This window comes from Geotrypetes seraphini, chromosome 3, assembly GCF_902459505.1.
Source record: "Geotrypetes seraphini chromosome 3, aGeoSer1.1, whole genome shotgun sequence".
Taxonomy (NCBI): domain Eukaryota; kingdom Metazoa; phylum Chordata; class Amphibia; order Gymnophiona; family Dermophiidae; genus Geotrypetes; species Geotrypetes seraphini.
In genome coordinates this window covers 347705948-347720409 of record NC_047086.1, presented here as the reverse complement: position 1 = coordinate 347720409, position 14462 = coordinate 347705948, and positions in this window count along the sequence as shown.

Below are 14462 nucleotides of genomic sequence, written 5' to 3'. Positions count from 1 at the left end.
ATTCTTTGCGAGAGTCTGGTCTGGCATCTACACCCTCTATGCAAGGAGCTGAGTCTTTGGGAGTGTCTGGTCTGGCATCTGCACCCTCTATGCAAGGAGCCGAGTCTTTGCGAATGCTTTGAGATTCCTCGATCCAAACCACTGAGTTTCGATATACAGCTTCTAGCCCTATTCATTCACCAGCAGCATTACCTGTTTTCGTACATAAGGCGAAGTCTCCTCGATCCTACTCGAAACCTGCTTCCAGGCACCACTCTCGTCGTCAATTGAGGCCCTCATCGAGGCGTCCATCGAGACACAGGTCTTCTTCCAAAGAGCAGCTTTCCTCATCCAGGCCTCACTCCAGAACTTCCAGCTCTTCGAGGTCTCCAACTCCTTGATCGAGGTCACCACTTCCAGACGCAGAGGAATCCACTGCTTCCAGTGCCTCCTCTAAGTCTCCATATTCTTTGGATTACCAGTACTCCAGAGAGGCTTCACCTTTGTTCTCCACTCGAGGCGCCTCCACTTGAGCCCTTCTCGAGGCCGGGCTCTGGCGGATTAGCTGTCTTTTTCTTCCTTTCTTCATCAGATGGCTGACGACCTGGACATTAAATTGGACGCTGGTTCCAAATACTCTAAGGAGTATCTAGAGGAAATGCATCTGCCTAAACCTCCTACAGAGTCACTCAAGCTCCCTCTTAACCGGCTTTTGTTTCAAACATCTTAATAGAACAACTGACACCAGTCGAGCTCTTAACTATAAGAGATGAGCCAGTATATAAGTCTAAGGATTAGATTAGAACAATAAAGAACAGAATTATATTAACTTATTGGCATAACCCACACGTATGGCCTGATCCTTTGGGGACCAAAGGAAAGGTGAACTATTTTTTTCCTTTTTGAGGGATTGTGACATAGTACTTTCAATTAGCAGAAAAAAATGACAAACTAAAACTATGTGGCCTATTCCAGTGCAATAAGAACGGAGTACTGACTTTAGGGCACTCTGTCCATTCTCATGAGCATTCTGCAGAAAGATGTTGCACAGCTTTTGGAAAAAACTTCCTTCTCCCAGGGGTCTGCTGCCCCCTTCAGTTTCTCTTTCTGTAGGCAAGCCTGAAAAGGGGTCTTCTGATCTGCTCAGTTTATTTCTTTTATTTTGCAATAGTTTTGTGGTTGTTTGCTGTAGTCGCCGTTTTTTTCATGAAATCAGAGATCCCTTTTGATAAGGGTCTACTCTCTGTGTAGAGAGGAGAAGATTTTAAATCTGTAGCTGGCAGGTGTAGACTTTGGGGACCTGTTTCAGCCAGTCTGGAGCTCCGGGTCCATTCATTTGGTGTTTGCTCGCCCTATGACTTGATCATTCCTTCGGAGCACTCGCGGTGCTGGCTGTATTTTATCTCCTCCCCTCCCCAACTTTTTCTTTAGAGTTCAGGTGGGGGTGGGAAATTTGAGGGTTGGTCCTTTAGGTCTAACCAGCAACCCAAAGATCCCAGCAAAATGGCTGAGTGACTGGAAGCATCTATACCTGAGAGGAGCTGAAGCAGGCAGCAGCAGCACCATTTCCCCAGCACATGGTCTTTGAGTGAGTAAGGCTGTGATAGCCTGTGGCAAAAATCAGAGGCTGTTAACTGTTTCTACTGCTAGAGCCTTGCCCCCCCCCCCCCTAAAATCCTGTTTTTAGAGGATTTGGTCCACCCTGAGGTGATTTTAAGCTGTTTTTAGCACTAAAATTTACCAGTGGTGGCCATCTTGGATTTTTCTAATTTTTTTTCTAAGTTCTCAAACTTCTCCAAAATACCTTGTTTTGCTGACTCCAAAATACCTTGTTTACCTGTATATCATGCTTTGTTTGCAAAGGATGGGCAGTGGAAGAACACTGTTGTCCCACATGCCGCATCAAGAGAAGTGGGGAGGTAGGAACTTCAAGTTTAGCTCTCACCCAGCCTCTGGGGTGAGCTTTTGAGCCTGTTAGGGAAGTGAAAATTTCCCCACGAGCCTGGAACAGTGGCATGCCAAACTGGCACAGAGGCTCCACAGCCAAAGCGGCATCTCCTTTCTTCTAAAGGGGAAGAAGAGTTGCCTACTAAGGCCTTTTAAGAGTTCGTTAATCTACTTTGGCAGGCGTATATGCATGGGCAAAATCAGAAATTTAGGTCCGCTGAAGATTGACTCTTGGCATACACCTCCTAAGAATCATTGGAGTGCTTCTTATATAGGAGCAGAGCTCCTCCCGGATTCTGATTTTCAGTTGGACAGGGATTCGGGGCAAGTAAGTTCAGTCTTGATCCCCTTACTGCCTCTAAGCAAGGCCTCCCTAATGGGAGATTTAGTCTCCTATGTTTAGGTTCAAAAAAAGTCCCAGCCGCGGACCTGGGAAAGGATCAATCTATACGGCAGCCTTACTATCTCTGCATGAGCTAGAGATTGATCTGCTTCAGCCCCAATCATCTTGGTGTTCTCTTTGAGTGGGGTCTAATCATGGCCCACGTCCTTCCGTGGCACCCAGGCATGAAACTCCTAGTTACCGAGCTCTGGGAGGTCCTGGAAGGCTCCCTCAAACATATGAAAGCCATGACTAGGCTGTATCCTCTGAATCAGGAATTCCAGCAAAATGTTTGCTGTACCAAAGGTAGACTCTGGTGGCACAGGTAACTAAACACACGTTCTTAACCAGTGATGGATGAGTCGTACTGAAGGATACATGATCACAAAGTGGATATGATCGTCGGGAGGCAGTTTGAGGCCCTGGCCCTAGGAGTTAAGGCAGCATCAGCTGCTTCTTCCATAGCATGTGCCTGCCATTCATGGCTGCGAACCTTGGACATGATGGCAGCTGAGCCATTACCTCAGCTCATGCTGGCAAGGGTTGGACTATGTGGATGATGCACTCTATGATGTAATTAGTCATGGTGAGAGACTCGGTATAATCCATCTCTACCCCACGCATGCCGTGGATCAGACAATGGGCAAGTGATTTAATTCTCTGGCAGCTGACAGGATCGAGTGGTCCAACTCTGGACAATACTAAGCAGATTGTTGGATATTCAAACCATAGAACCAGTTCTAGAAGAACATGTAGGCGGATACTCAATATACTTTGTCATGCCCAAGAAATATTCTGATGACTGGAGGCCCATTCTGGATATCGAATATGTCATTGCGGTTCTGAGGGTTCCATGTTTCCAGATGGAGATGGTGAGATCTGCCATTGCAGCGGTCCAGCCGGGAGAGTTACTGGCTGCCATGGATTTGATGGAGGCTTATCTCCACATTATAATTTTCCCAGCACACAAAGTTCCTGAGATTTCACATGTTGGAGAATCATCATTCTCAACGCTATCATATGGGCTGGCAACAGCACCCCAGACGTTTACCAAGGGGATGATGGTGGTAGCAGCTCATCTCTGCAGGACATGCTGCTTGGTTCTTCCTTGTCTAGACAATTGGCTCATCAGAGTCCCCTCTGGAGAAGAGGGAGAATAAGCAGCAGTTGTGAAAACTTTGCAGTCTGGGCTGGATTGTAAAGAACCAATTAGTTCCCACTCAATCTTTGTAATACCTAGGAGTTCTCTTCAACATGGCGGAAGACTTGAGTTTTTCTACCAGAGGCACAGACAGAAGCTTGGGGGGGCAAATTACAAATCTTCTTTCATAACCAGTGCCTACAGCAGGGGTGTCAAAGTCCCTCCTCGAGGGCTGCAATCTGGTCGGGTTTTCAGGATTTCCCTAATGAATATGCATGAGATCTGTTTGCATGCACCGCTTTCATTGTATGCTAATAGATCTCATGCATATTCATTGGGGAAATCCTGAAAACCCGACTGGATTGCGGCCCTCAAAGAGGGACTTTAACACCCCTGACCTACAGGTTCTGAATTCAGTGGCAGCTGCCATAGAAGTAGTGCCCTAGGCAATGGCACATATGCATCCATTTCAGGATTCACTGTTGTCTCATTGGTCTCTCCAGAGAGACTCCCTAAAGGCCCTCTACCCTGGACGGAGGCAGCCTGCAACTGCATGAGCTGGTGGCTCCACCCAGTGTCTCTAACAAAAGGGATTCCACTTCAGGTCAATTCCTAGGTCACATTGACAATGGATGCCAACCTGTTAGGGGAGGATGGAGGCACACTGCAGTGGTCGTCTGGTGCAAGGGAAATTAACACCATCCCAATGGAAGTGCTAGAATTAAACAGGCTAGAAGTGAGAGCCTGGCTTTGTGAAACCTATAGTTGGTGCTAGAAGGTAGAGCCATAAGATTATTCAGACAGTGCTACAGCAGTGGCCTATGGCATTCGGCAGGGAGGCACCAGAAGAACATTACTCCAACTAAAGGCACAACTACTGTTTGCTTGGGCAGAAAACACCTGCTGGCCATCAAGGCGGCACACATAGCTGGAGTAGACAATGTGCAAGGGACCACATTAGCAGACACATTGGACCTGGAAGAGTGGTCATAGGCCCTGTGGGTATTCCAAAATGTTGGCTGTTGGGAATGCACGACTTTCAATCTGATGGCAATGGCATGCAACAAGAAAGCGCTTCATTTTTCAGCCAAAGATACAAGACTGGAAGTTCAGGGCTGGCCTCCCTGGTTGCAACCATGGTTGAAGTCCGGACTGCTATGTGTTTCCTCCATGGCCTCTGATAGGTGGGGTGGTGCTTCACATAGCATCTCACCCAGGGAGGGTGATCCTTGTGATCCTGGATTGGTCCAGGCATCCATGGTATATGGATCTAGTACGCCTACAAGTGAATGAATGTCTCTGGTTCCAGGTGTATCTGGACTTGTTCACACAGGGGTCAATTGCACTAGAAGATTTGGGTTGCTTTGGTCATATGGCATGGCTCTTGAGCATGCGGCGCTAGCCAAGAAGGGATATTCAGAAATGGTCATTATCACCCTACTGAAGGCCCAGAAACCATTTACTCTTTTGGCCCATGCCAAGATGTGGGATACTTTTCAGTACTGGTGCAATAAGGAGAACCTGGAGCCCAACAAAGCCCCAGTATCATCAGTACTGGCCTTCCTTCAAGAGGGCCTGGACAAAGGATTAGCAGAGATGTCCCTTAAGGTGCAGATGGCAGGCCTGGCTTGCTTTAGTGGCCAAGGAAAGTGAGTTGCCCTGGTTGCTCACCTAGACGGCCCTTTCCTTTCTAGAATCTCAACATCATGTTTGAGGGTCTTTGGAGGAAACTTCTCTTATGGATCTTATGATCAAAGCGGTGTTCCTAGTTTTAATTACCTTGGCCAGAAGGTTCATTGCAAGCTTTGTCGTTCAGGGAACCATTTCTGAGGATCACGGAAATGGGAGTGACCTTGTGTACAGTACCTTCCTCCTTTTTCTTTTTTTTTTTTTTTGCCAAAGGTGATTTCAGCATTTCACATAGACCAGGAAGTCAAGCTACCAGCCTTTCAAACTGAGTTCCAAGAAGAAAGACGAGGCTTTAAAGCTGCTGGATATCTGCCGAGTTCTCTTGCATTACCTGGAAGTGACTGAGTTTTGTAATATCAGAACAACTTTGTCCTAACCAAAGAGACAACCTGAGGCAGATCAGCCTCCAAGGCCACCATTTCCTGATTTTATATGGACAGCGATCTCCTCCACCTACATTGTCTGGCAAACAACCACCGGTGTCGTTGAAAGCACGTTTTGATCAGAGTAGTCTCTTGGGCGGAATCGAGGGTGATACACCTCTGGAAGAGATATGTAGATCTGTGACATTGTCTTCCCTACACTTTAACTAAATTCTAGAGAGTAGATGTGTTGGTTCAAGAGGATTCCGCTCTTGGATCTTCAGTGCTGAAAGCAGGTTTCTCTCTCCCACCCAGAACTGCTTAAGTATGTCTGTAAGGTTCAGCACACCATTCCTTTGATCATTTCTGATGTTTTTCTGCCTTTATACTTCATGGTCACCTCCATAGCTAAGACTTCTCTGTCAGTTGGCCTGTGCATTGAGAATCAATTTGTAAATAGAATCTAGAGAGAGAATTGAGCTCCACTGATATTCAAACTCTTGCTCTTATTTAATGTTTTACTGTTTGAGTGTGAACCACAAAACAAGAAGACCCAATGTTCCACAGAAAAAGGAGCAAACCAGAAAAAAAACAAGCTGTGGAGTAACACAATGTTCTTGACTTTTCCTTTATTTCTTCAAAGAATCATCCAATAATGGTAAGAATGTGTCCCCATCAATTTGTATAAAAACCAACTGATCTAACATGGGCCATGTTGCGGCTAGCAAATCTTTCTCAAGGGTCCTAATGTGTACAAGTAAGACATAAAACCAAAGATATAAATGAAAATAAAAAACAATTTTAATTATGTGTTGGTGATATATTTGGGGCCATGCATATGACTATCAGGTAAAATATGCAACATGAAGTTTGTGAAATATAAATATATGTATGTATAATAAAATAAGGATGAAACTTCGTATATCAAAGTAAAGTAAGACCAAAAACCAGATGTGAAGATTTACATATAATAATAATAACTTTATTTTGTATACCGCCATACCCAGAGAGTTCTAGGCAGTTCACAGCAATTAAATTAAGATTACAGACATAGTAGAACATTGGAGTTAACCATTTTAGGAATATACAGGTCATTGTAGTTGACAGGAGTATGCAAGAATGTACAGTAGGGAAAGTGTGGTCATTGAGTTAAATTGGTTAGGTGGGCACAATAAGAGGAGAAGATGGAGGTTCTCATGACCTGGTGGGAGTTGAAGGAGAGAGATGGTGTTAGGGGTTCTGTCCATGGAATAAGTGAGTTTTGAGTTTTTTTTCTGAAGTCAAGGTAGGTAGGGGCGTCGAGTACAATTTGGGATAGCCATGAGTTTATTTTGGCTGCCTGGAAGGAGAAGGTTTTGTTAAGGAACCTTTTGAGGTGGCATAATTTGAAGGGGGGGGGAGGCGAACAAATAAGTTCTGCGAGAGTATTTATAGTTGTGATTTAGCTTGAAGTGCAGGTTGAGGTAGCTTGGGTATAGACCAAATAAAGTTTTGTAGCAGAGGCATGCGAACTTGAAAAGGACTCTGGATTCGAATGGCAGCCAGTGCAGTTTATGGTAGAAAGGGGTGATGTTCCCATTTGTTTAAGCCAAATACAAGGCGGACGGTGGTGTTCTGAATCAGTTTTAGTCTCCTGGTGGTTTTTTCATGGAGCCTAAATAGATGATGTTGCAATAATCCAGGATGTTGAGAATTGAGGTTTGTACTAGCAGGCGGAATGAGTTGTCGTCAAAGTATTTTTTTATGGTGCGGAGTTTCCAGAGCATCGAGAAGCTTTTCCTGACGGTAAGGTCAGTGTGTTTCTCAAGGGACAGGTGTTTATCTAGGGTGACTCCCAGTATTTTTAGGGTTTGTTCTAGGGGGAAGTCCGATCTATTCACTTGAATTGAGGTATCTTTGATTTTGTCGTTGGGGGTGGCCAGGAAGACTTTAGTTTTGTCAGAGTTTAGTTTTAATCTATAGGATTGCATCCAGAGTTCTATCTGCCTGAGTATGTGTGATAGAGAGTTAAGCACCTCTAGAGTGAGACTGGTTAGTGGGATGACTTTAGTGATGTCATCTGCGTAAATGAAGAATTTGAGCTTGAGGCTGTGCAGGAGGTAATAAGAAATGTAATAAGAACATAAGAAGTGCCTCTGCTGGGCCAGACCAGAGGCCCATCGTACCCAGCAGTCTGCTCGCATGGCGGCCCAACAGGTCCAGGACCTGTGTAGTAGTCCTCTATCTATACCCCTCTATCCCCTTTTCCTTCAGTAAACTATCCAATTCCTTCTTGAACCCTAATACCGTACTCTGTCCTATCACGCCCTCTGGAAGCACATTCCAGGTGTCCACCACCCGTTAGGTGAAGAGAAAACTTCCTAGCATTGGTTTTAAATCTCTCTCCTTTCAACTTTTCCGAATGCCCTCTCGTTCTTGTGGTTTTCGAAAGTTTGAAGAATCTGTCCCTCTCTACTTTCTCTATGCCCTTCATGATCTTGTAAGTCTCTAGCATGTCCCCTCTAATTCTCCTCTTCTCCAGGGAAAAGAGCTCCAGTATCTCAGTGTATGAAAGATTTTCCATACCCTTTATCAGATGTGTTGTTCTCCTCTGAACCCTCTCGAGTATCGCCATATCCTTCTTAAGGTACTGCGACCAATATTGGATGCAGTACTCCAGATTCAGACGCACCATCGCCCGATACAACGGCAGGATAATTTCTTTCGTTCTGGTTGTAATACCCTTCTTGATTATACCTAGCATTCTATTCGCTCTCTTAGCGACCGCTGCACACTGTGCCGACGGCTTCATTGTCTTGTCCACTATTACCCCCAAGTCCCTTTCCTGTGTACTCTCGCTCAATAACATCCCTCCCATCGTATAGCTGTACCTCGGGTTTCTGCTTCCTACGTGCAATATTTTACATTTCTCTACATTGAATTTCATCTGCCATCTTGTCGCCCACTCCCCCAGTCTGTTCAGGTCCCTTTGTAATTCTTCGCAGTCCTCTTTAGTCCGAGCGCCATTAAATAGTTTGGTGTCATCTGCAAATTTTATTTCGCACTTCGTCCCTGTTTCTATATCATTTATAAATATATTGAATAGCAGCGGACCAAGTACCGACCCCTGCGGAAAACCACTCGTGACCCTCCTCCAGTCCGAGTAGTGGCCCATTACTCCTACCCGCTAACCAATTTCTGATCCATCTATGTATGTCTCCTTCCACCCCATGGTTCTTCAGTTTCCGAAGTAGGCGTTCATGGGGTACCTTGTCAAAGGCTTTTTGGAAATCTAAATATACGATGTCTATGGGGTCCCCTTTGTCCATCTGTGTGTTAATTTCTTCGATGAAGTGAAGTAAGTTCGTTAGGCACGATCTTCTCTTGCAGAAGCCATGTTGGCTTGTGATTAGAAATTTATTTCTTTCAAAATTCTCATCGATGCTGTCTTATCAGCGCTTCCGCCATTTTCCACGGAACCGAGGTCAGACTTACTGGTCTGTAGTTCCCTGAGTCACCTCTCGTTCCCTTCTTAAAGATGGGCGTAACATTGGCTATCTTCCAATCCTCCGGGATCACGCCTGTTTTCAGGGATAGATTGCAAACTTGCTGTAGTAGTTCTGCTATTTCCTCCTTTAGTTCTTTCAGAACCCTTGGGTGGATTCTGTACGGGCCCAGTGATTTTGTCAGTTTTTAATTTTTCTAACTGCTTGCGTACGTCTTCAAGGTTTACTTCCATGGATGTTAGTTTATCTGTTTGGGCTCCTTTGAAGATTTGGATGTTGGATGTTTCCTCTTTTGTAAATATAGACAAAAAGAAAATGTTTAGTCTTTCTACCACTTTCTCCTCCTTCACCACTCCCTTCCTGTCTCCGTCATCCAGTGGTCCCACCTCCTCCCTAGCCGGCTGCGTCCCTTTAACATATCTGAAGAATGGTTTGAAATTTTGTGCTTCCTTGGCTAGCCTTTCTTCATATTCTCTTTTGGCTTTTCTAACCACATGGTGACATTCTTTTTGATACTTCCTGTGCTCTTTCCAGTTCTCCTCAGTTTTGCCCTTTTTCCATTTCCTGAATGAATTCTTATTATCACCTATCGCTTTCTTCACTTCTTTGGTTATCCACGCCGGGTCTTTTGTTCAATTCTTTTTGCACCCTTTTCTGAATCTTGGTATATGTAGATTTTGTGCCTCGATCACCGTGTCCTTGAATAAAGACCAGGCTTGCTCTACAGTCTGCCATTTCTTTGAGGTGTTCCTAAGTTTCTTCCTTACTGTTACTCTCATCGCTTTGTAGTTTCCTTTCTTGAAGTTAAAAGTTGTCGCTATGGTTCTCTTTCCCTTCAGTATTCCTACACTACTTCCACTTCCTTCGCAGGTCCTCTTAGCCCATTTAGGATTAGATCCAGAGTGGCATTCTCTCTCGTAGGTTGACAAGTTGATCCATGAAGCAATCCTGTACAGCCTCCAGGAATCTGGTCTCTCTGGCGCATTTTGAGCTTCCAAGACTCCAGACTATCCCAGGATAGTTGAAGTCTCCCATAATAATCGTGTTACCGCTTTTGCATTTTCGCTTCATCTCGGCTTCCGTTTCTTCATCGATAGCTTCGGTTTGCCCAGGTGGACGATAGTACAGGCCCATCTTTATCTCGGGCCCTTTCCTTCCCGGTATTTTAACTCATAGCGATTCCAAATTGTTGGTCGTCGCCGTTGTGTCCACTCTGGGCGAGTGTATGCTTTCTTTTATGTATAGGGCTATTCCTCCTCTTTCTGACCTGACTCCTGGCGTTAGTTTGTACACTGGCAGTGCTGTATCCCATTTGTTTTCTTCATTCCACCATGTTTCGGAGACCCCAATGATGTCTATGTTCTCAGTTTTGGCCATGACTTCTAATTCCCCAATTTTGTTCCTTAGGCTCCTTGCATTAGTATATATGCAATTTAGGTCCTGGTATTTTTTGTCTTCATTTCCTTTCCCTGTGCTTCGAACTTTATTTTCTTTTCTTGAGCTGCAATCCTTTTATCCTCCTGGGTTAGTCAACTCCTGTTTCTTCCCAGCATTTTTCTCCCTTAGTATCTTCGCGGGATACCTTCTTCCGAATCGTCAACACTTAGTCGAATGTCAGCTTTCCCCTTCTTCTTAGTTTAAAGCCTGTTCTATTCCTCTCCAGGCGTTGCTTGCTAGACGTCTAGTTCCCGCCATCAGATTGGGGCTCTGGGACGGTTCCCTTGAGAGCTAGCTCACCCCAGGTTCGTTCGTATTCCAAATCTGAGGCACAGAAAAGTCCAACATGAGTTGTTGGGGGGGGTTTTTGTTGGATTTTTTTTTGGTTTGTTTTTGAGAATGTCCTACCTCTACGATAAGTAGTTTAATCGCCCAGACCACTACTATGTTTAACCTTAAAACACATTCCCAACCAAAAGATCGCCCAAGTCCCAAACGCCCAAAACAAGACATTTTAGATGAAGGAGGGGCCAGTCCTTTGCCTAAAAACTGGATTCTGTAACCGACATCTCAAAAACCACCGGTTACACAATCGCGCCCCTATCTCCCCCCCTCCCCCCACACAAAGATTGTGGCAGGAGAGAAGGCCAAATCTCTCCTATTGTGATTCCCCCCCTCCCCCCAGAACGGCTGCAACCCTGCAGGAGGGATCCCAAGCCCTCTTGCCGGCACCCCCACCTGAACCTGCGATCGTGGCAGGAGCGATCCCAAGCACTCCTGCTGACACACCCGACAATTCCAGCAGGAGGGAGCCCAGGCATTCCTGCTGAAGACGCAGCCCCCACCCCTCAATACCGGCAGGAGTGAGCCCAAGCCCTCTTGCCTTAGCCGGGCTCCAACCCTACAAACCTCTGAACGCCCACCCGAACAACTACCCATCCCCCACTAACCTTAATGTACTGCTGGACGGGTCCCTGGTCTGTCCAGCTGGCAGACCCGCCATCCTCGGAATGGCAGGCCTGCCCTTTCCTGGTGCATTGTGGGATGCACTGGGGAGGGGCCTAGGGCCTGATTGGCCTGAGCACCTAAGGCCCACCCATAGGAGGGGCCTTAGGCAACTGGGCCAACCGGAATTGGCCCATTTACCTGAGGCCCTTCCTATGGGCGGGGTCTTAAGCACATGGGATGGGTTGGCCTCCTCAGCCATTTGCGACGCACGACTGTGCCACCCGCTAAACCATGTGGCATGGAGGTCGGCGGTGACTCGCGCTCCTTCCACATACCAGTCGCCCCGCCCCCTGTATGGGACCGATTGCAGGAGAAGAGCCAGGGAGCAGCTCCCCTAAAGCGGTGCAGCTTACACCTGCCACAAGCAGATGGAGGTCGGCGGTGATGCTCATGCTTCTTCCACAGACCAGTCATGGAGGCGGGCCAGTGTAAACATATAAATGGGCTGGATATGGCCTGCGGGCTGTACTTTGTCCAGGTCTGTACTAGATGAGCATCGAGTGACTTGCAGTTCACATCTAGGCCCTTCCCCTGCTGCCTCTGACTAGCCCCTCCCAAGCAAGCACTCAGGGAAGTCAGCAGATTCATCTCTCTTGCAGTTCACATCTAGGCCCTTCCCCCCCACTGCCTCTGATTGAAGCAAGCACTCAGGTGATCACACTAGCCTTGCTATTTAATCAATCCTCTCTGGGTGGCATGAGCTGCTGGTGCGCGACGAAGGAGCACATGCTCCTTGGTGTGTTCCTTCGTGCGCTTTCATATTCTCACTATCTCTTCTTGTATATAGCTCTATTTCCTTTCTTTTTCCTCTCCTTATGGCTCCAATTCACATTCTGCTTCTCATACTCGCTCTCTCCAATCTTACTCTCTTTCCCTCTCCACTCCACATGTCCTCACTATCCTTCTTTTCCTATCCCCTCACCAGCCATCTTGTCATCTACCTTATTCACTGCGTTCAAGCTCAAGCATTCTCTCTCTTCCACTCATCCATCTCAAGTTTCAAGTTTTTATTAAAATTTAATACTATCGCTTATCCAACTTCTAAGTGATTTACAGATAAAATAATTGGGAATACAAAATAAAAAACACCAGCAACAATACATTTAAAAAAGATTAAAACAACTTAAGCACAGGAATTCTAGAATGTTGTCCAATTAAGACCTGGGCTTCATTGTCTCCCTCTTGTTTTTTATTTATTTTTTTAGTTTTATTTTGCTGGTTTTAACTTTATTTTGTTTTCATCTACATTATTTATAGTTTTATGTGGTTCTGTTCATTTTACTTTTAATTTTACCTTGGGCGAGTCAGAAAATCAGTAACATCTTTGTAGGAGTTTGACAGTTATAGAACTTAAAGGCCTTCAACTGTTAATCTTTAGCTGAGGCCTTTCCTACCTGCATTTGGTGACGGCTGAAGATCGTTGCAGGATCACAGTTCTTCTTGTCTCTCTTTTGGATGCCGAGGTTGTGACTGTGAGTGGAACGGCTGCTGTGTTTGGGGCCCAGTTTTGCCCTGTGCTTTCTCTTCTCGTCTTCTGCTTGTTAGCTGTGCTGCAGATGCCATTGCTTGCATCAGGCACCGAGTGGTTCTTGGGGACCACATCTTCTCTTTCCTGCTGGTGGGACTGTGTTGTACCTAACGGCTGAACTGTTGGCTCCTTCTGGTGCCGGAGATAGTTGTGCACCCCTGTTCTGGCGGGCCAGGACCAAGGACAGTTGACGGAGGCTGTGTTGTTGGCTTGTATCGGTGGGGCCTGCCTGGATGGTGTGCAGTGGATTGGTGATGATGTCGGCTGACTTTTTGTGGCCTGCCTCTTTCTGGTTTATTTGCCTTTTGCTCTTAGGCCCAGATTGCAGCCATTGAGTCTTTCACCTCTGGCAGGGACAGCCCACCCTCACTTCTCTGTCGATCCTTCATTACAGCTGTGGAGCTCTATTGGACTGGATTGATGATTGGACTTAGCACCAGATTGGAATTTATTTTGCTCAATCTCCAATCTTTAAAATTATTTGTATATTTTTATTCTTTATTTCTTTTATTATTTGAATTGTACCTTTCCCTTACAATTCTTGGAATTTTGTTATCTTTTCTATTTTAATAATTGTTTACTCAGGTACTTTAGCTACAGTGTGAGCCTTTGGGTCAGATAGGGAACCCTAAGTGCCTATATTTTATTGTAAACCGCTTAGATCTGTAATATGCTTAAGTAGTATATCAAATGTTAATAAAACATAACATAAACTTAAGCAAATAGCATATTACAAATAGGACAAAATGTGCAAAACTAACATGATACAGAAGGAAGATGGGGAAGAAATACAATTAATATAGGATAGAAAACAATTATGGAACGGATAAAAGGATGATGACATTTAATGTGAGCAAGTGCGAAGTGCTGCATGTGGGAAAGAGGAAACCAAATTATAGTTATATGATGCAGGGTTCCACATTCGGAGTCATTGCCCAGGCAAAGGATCTAGGTGTCATCATTGAGGATACGTTGAAACACAGTTCAACGTGTGGCAGAAGCTAAGAAAGCAAATAGAATGTTAGGAATTATCAGGAAAGGAATGGAGAACAAAGATGCCCTTGTATTTCTCTATGGTACGGCTGCACCTTGAATGTTGTGTGCAATTTTGGTCACTGTATCTCATAAAAGATGTAGTGGAATTAGAAAAGGTACAGAGAAGGGTGACAAAAATTATAAAAGGGATGGAATGACTGCCCTATGAGGAAAGGCTAAAGCAACTAGAGTGCCTCAGCTTGGAGAAGAGACAACTCGGCAGTGATTTCATGAAGGCCTATAAAATACTGAGTGGCGTGGAAAGGGTAGATGTGACTCATTCGTTTACTCTTTCTAAGAATACTAGGACTCGGGGCCATGTGATAAAGCTCCTAAGTAGTAGATGTAAAATAAACCAGAGAAAATATTTATTCACACAACATGTAGTTCAACTCGAATTCACTGCCATAAAATGTGGTGAAATCAGCTTACAAAATAGGCTTAGCAGGGTTTAGAAAAGGTTTGGATG